The sequence below is a fragment of the Fukomys damarensis genome, unplaced genomic scaffold (genome assembly GCF_012274545.1).
Source record: "Fukomys damarensis isolate Sample0158 unplaced genomic scaffold, DMR_v1.0_HiC HiC_scaffold_39, whole genome shotgun sequence".
Classification (NCBI taxonomy): Eukaryota; Metazoa; Chordata; class Mammalia; order Rodentia; family Bathyergidae; genus Fukomys; species Fukomys damarensis.
The window spans coordinates 33,798,608-33,804,548 of NW_022900951.1; positions in this window are offsets into that span (position 1 = coordinate 33,798,608).

Here is a 5,941-nt window from a genome sequence, read left to right on the forward strand (position 1 = left end):
CTGTTGAAAAAATATCATACTATTGTTCTTTTCCAGAAGTGCGTATACATTTTTGGCTCTCCCCCCCCGCCGCCCCTCCTCTCTTATGGCTATGAGCTGAATCCTTGTGTCCTCTCCTTCCAATAATTCATATGTTTAAATACTAAATCCCAAAGTGACAGAATTTGGAGCAGGGCATTTGGAATTAATGATGGTATCATTCTCATGATGAAATTGGTGCCCAAGTGAGGATACAGCAAGAAGACAACTATCTGCAAACCAGAAAGAGGCCCCTCTTGAGAACCCAGCAATACTGGTACACTGATCTCAGACTTCCTAGCCTGTAGAACTGCAAGAAATAAATTCTTGTTGTTTAAGTCTTCCGGTTCATGGTAATTTGTTGTAGAAGCTGCATTTGACTATGACATCTATATTCTGAAAATAGATAATAGCTTTACTTTTTGTGTATCTACAAAACAAGGGGAAAATACTATGCCTTTTATTCCAAGATATCATCAACAGTACACCAATGATCCAATATGAGATGTAGGGAAAGAGATTTAAAAGCTGTTAACTTTCTTTTAATAGAGATTATGAAGTATGGTGCAATTTTAGAATGATTTAAATAAAACACAATTGTCAAACTTAAGATACCATCAGATTGCGAGGTTTAATATTATCTTATTTTGAATCAAGAATGTAGAAGTTTTGCCAGTTATAACTGTAAGAGGTCATTAATGGTTGGTTGGGTGGCCCATTTCAGAGATAGTAAAATATGTCTTAGAATCAATAAAGTGGACAGTAAAATATAAATGTGTATTAGAAGCAAAAGAATAAGGCATAAGAATAGAAAATGTTAATAAATTCCCCAAAGTAGAAATCACAGATTATATTTACTGAACACACTATTATAAAACCCAAGCTAATAAGAAATAGAAACTGAAATAACTTAACTGCAGTAGGACCCCTTTACCTGTGGGTAATATGTTCTGAGACTGCCAGTAGATGCCTGAAATCTGGTATAATACTCAACTCTGTAGATACTTTGATTTTTTTCTATGCATACATATCTAGATTTACTGTACTAATTTATAATTAAGTATAATAAGAGAGTAGTGATAAAAACTAATAATACAGTAGAACAATTATTACAGTGTTATAAAATTGCCAGTATCACTACTCTTGTACTTTGGGGACATTAAGAAAAATAAGGGTTACTTTGGGCTGGGGATTTAGCTTAGTGGTTTCATTTCCTTCCTTGCAAGCACAAGGGCCAGAGTTCACAAGGGCCAGAGTTCGATGCCCAGTACCAAAACAAAACAAACAAACAAAAAAAAAAACGGTGACTTGAACACAAGCACTGCAATACAACAGTTGATCTGATAACCAAGACTGCTATTAATGACTGTTGGGTGGATTAGTCACAGTATGGACAAGAGGATGATTCATATCTCAGGTGGTAAGAAGTGGGTTGAAGATGGATGGTGCAAGATTTCATCCTGTTACTCAGAACACTGTAAAATTTGAAGCTTAGGAATTGTTTATTTCTGGAATTTTCCATTTTAGGTTTCCGAACCATGGTTGACCCAGAGTAGTAAACTGACACAGAAAAACAAAATGATGGATAAGGGGAGACTACTGTATAAAACTTTTAAAATTGTCAAGCAATTCTTAGACCAAACGAGATATAAAAGTCAAAACAGAATCCATCTAATAAAGAGTGACTAAAATGCCTAAAGCAATAATCAGTTATATTCTTAAATACTTTCATGACTACAAAAAATGGGAAGAAATAAATTAAGTGTTCAACCTAAGAACTTAAAAAATGATCAGAAAAAACAGCAAAGGTACAGGGGGAATTCATAAAAGTATAGGATGTTATAAAAATGGCAGAAGTTATAAATAAGTTCAAGAGCAGTTGTTCCTTCAGAAAAATAAGGGTAAAAAAATTAGGTACCCTAAACAAGTATAAAAAGGAAGATCATAAGAACAAGTACAAAAATCTGTATATGAGGTCCAAGGATGCAGCTCAATGGTAGAGTGCTTGCCTAGCATGCTAGAGGCCCTGGGTTCCACAGCCAGCACTGCAGAAAGCAAAACAAAACAAGTCTACATATGAGATAAGCATTATCATTATAGAGGAACTTCAAAACACCAGAAGAAACTATTTGACACAACTCTGTAAATGAGTATTTTCCCAGAAAGACAAAAAGTAGTAAATTTATTTGCCTTAAGAGACTTAAAAAATCCAAATGGCTAATAACTAAGTTGTTTTGTCAGTAAGCACTCATCTAAGAAAACAGAAACCATCTGGATAATTTAATAGAGAGGTTTTAATTTAGGAAATTAATTATATCGGCACTGGATGGTTGAAATAATAAAATGGGTAAACTGAGGCAAAGCAGGCATGATAACTATAAAAAGCAACTATCACCTTCAATCTTAGGGACAAGAAGGAAGAGGTTAGCATTATCCCAATCTTAAGAGCTAAGTGAAGAGGCTCCGTAGAGTTGATTGCTCAAACATTTGAAGAGACACTCTGCCCAACTGCCACTGGTGTCCCTCTTGCTCAGAGCTGGGACTGAGTGCTAAGAAAGGTCACTGTATCCCTGCCTAGTAAGCGCAAGGTCCCGAGTTTGATCCCTGATACCCCCCCCAAAAAAAAAGAAAGAAAGGGCACTATTGTATTATTGCTGCCACCTCTAAAATGACTAGATACTTCTCAGAAGAAATACAGTCAATAAATGCATAAGAAATGCTGAATATTGCCAACAATTAGAGAAATATAAATTAAAATAACATAGATTTCATGTTTATCCCTGAAAGAATGGCTGTGCGCAGGAAATCAAATAATAGCAAAAGCTTTGCAAGGCTGTGGGAAAAAGGGAACCCTTCTATACTGTTGGGTGGGAATGTAAAGTAGGACAACCATTATGGAATCAATATGGAGGTTCAAAAAAACTAAAAACAGAACTTCCATTTCACCCAGGTATTCCCTTTCTAAGTATCTTCCCCAAAGAGTCCAAAATGTCATATTATAGTGATACATGCATACCAATATTCATAGCAGCACAATTTATAATAGTTAAATCTTAGAAGCAGCCTATATACCCACCAATGGATGGATAGAGAAAATGTGGTATCTGTACATAATGGAGCACTACTCAGCTATAAAGCAGGATAAATTTGAGTTCTTTGTTAGAAAATGGATGCAACTCAAAAACAGGGTTTAATGGAATTAAATCAGACACGTAAGCTTAAACACCATATGGATTCTCTCATGTGAGATGTACCCAGCATAAATAAAGAGCAAAATAAAAGACAGAAAAAAGGAAACAGGGAGATATATTGTTTGCAAATGAGAAGGGGACAAAGAGTTGTAGGGTGGAGGGAGGAGAGAGGAGGAGGGGAATGTGGAAAGAACTAAAATACGTTCTGTACATGTACCAGTTACCCATAGTAGATAATAATCATTATGTGTTGTCAACATGAACTAAGAGAAAAATGAAAAAAAAATGTGAGCTGGAAAGAGGGAGGAGAGAGGAGAAGGGAAGGGAAATAAAAAGAACGAAAATATTTAAGTACATATACCTACCCCCTAACATGAATGTAAATAGTATATGCTACAAACACATACTAATAAAAAGATAAATAAGAAATAAAAGATGGATATCAACAGCCAAATAATGTTTCTTTTAGAAATCTAAGCATGGTGTAATACTGGGGAGCTTATTAGTATAATTTGCCATACTAAATGGTCAAAAAAGAAAAAACCATAAAATCATCTCAATGGTTGCTATCAAAGTGTTTGAAATCATTCTGGATTTAAAAACCTACTAGTATCTTATAGCACATATTTGCTTATTAGCATTAAATTACGGGTAACACAGAAACCATTCATTTATCCAGTCAAAACATATTTATTAGTCCTATATGCATCAGACTCTACGCTGGGCATTAAGTGTACTCGTATAGCCATGAACAAAATAGGCAAGGCATTGACCTTCGTATAATCTACTTGGAAACAGACAATAAACAAATACACAAATTAATAAGCATAATTATGGACTATGTAGACATTAATAGACCAAAGGAATGTGCAGAACACTAATGGGAATTTGTCTTCCAGTGACTAGAAAAGGCCTCTCAGAGTTGACATCTGAGAGAGAAGAACTGAGCCAATCACACAACATGAAGAGGATATCAGACGAAGGCACGGGAGTTGAAGGTGACAGATTTGAACTAGCTTTAAGACTTTGTGACTCATTAGATGTGGGGAGTGTAGGGAAGTGGTATGTCAAGGACGATTTCCAAGTTCCTGCCATGAGTAACTGGCACAACAGTGGTGCCATTTTATAAAACAGTTGAGATGAAAGAGCAGTAGGTTTGTTAAGGGCAAAGTATAGTTTTGGACGTGTTGAGTTTGAGAAACCTGAGATGCATCAAGGTGGCGAAGTGGCGTGAATAACACAGTCTACAGACCAGAGGTTAAGGGGAGGGAATTTGGCTAGAGACCTACCTTTTTTGGGTGAAACACACATGGATTATATTTGACACCGTGGATGGATGACAGTGCTCAGGAAAAAGTAAAAGGTAAGAAGAGAAGGTTTAAGAGTCAGTCCTCAGGGTACATAAAAGTGCCAACGTATAAAGATTGGTAGAGAAGGATAAACTAGAAGGCTGAGAAAGGAAGGAGGGAAACTAGAAGAGAATGAAGCTTAATTAAAACTTAGGAAAAACTTCCCTCTAGGAATGTGAGGACTGAACCCAGGGCTCTTGCACTGCGCGACCCCCTCAGTGATTTTTATTTTGAAACAGGGTCTCCCTAAGTTGCTCAGTTGCCCTGGCTGAGGTGAAATTTGTGATCCTCCAGCCTCAGCCTCCCAAAGTGCTGGGATTACAGGCGAGTACCTCCATGCCCAACTAGAATGTAGTACATTTCACTGTAAATGTGATCAAGAGTGCCAAATGTCAATACTATCAAGTACAATGACAGGAACACTAGTAATGGCAACAAGAGCAATGGCACTAAAGCCAGAGTGAGATGGGATGCGGAATGAGAGTAGGCCAGGGAGTGTAAATAACTATGGGAGAAGACACTGTGGAGGGGAAGAGAGAGGTAGCGTAGCTACTGAGGTGATCACAGATATTTATTGTTGATGTGGATTTTTAAAAACTCAAGACAGCTTTAGTTCATTGTTTTCTTACTAGTGTTGGGGGCAAAACATTGAAACGTGATCAGACTCTAATATCTGACACCTATGCAGAAGCCCTTCTTTGTGTGTAACATATATCTCAAAATTAACATGTTAGATAGAGTATTCTTGGTCTTCTCGCTCAAAATTCTATACTATCAGACTTTCCCATTGCAGTGCCATATCTATCTTATTTCAGTTGTGTGGGTCAAAAATCTGGGCCAGGAATGCTTGGTTCTCTTAAATGCACAAAAGACAACCACTGGTCATCACTGCCACCTTTATCTAAAGGCCTTTTCATCCCTTTCCCAGATTATTTCATTGGCAGGCTAGCTGCTCATCTGGCTTCTACATTTACTCACCTAAAGTCTATTTTCAAACCAAAGAATGACACAGAGCTCCTTCTAAAACATATATCAAATTGTATCACCCCTTTATTTAAAACACTTTAATGATACCTCTTTTCCAATAAAAGCTGTCTTTCATTGGTATAGGAAAAGACTTTATGAACAAATCCTCAGTAGCACGGGAACTAGCAGAAAGAGCTTCTACATTTACTCACCTAAAGTCTATTTTCAAACCAAAGAATGACACAGAGCTCCTTCTAAAACATATATCAAATTGTATCACCCCTTTATTTAAAACACTTTAATGATACCTCTTTTCCAATAAAAGCTGTCTTTCATTGGTATAGGAAAAGACTTTATGAACAAATCCTCAGTAGCACGGGAACTAGCAGAAAGAATCAACAACTGGGATCTCTCCTC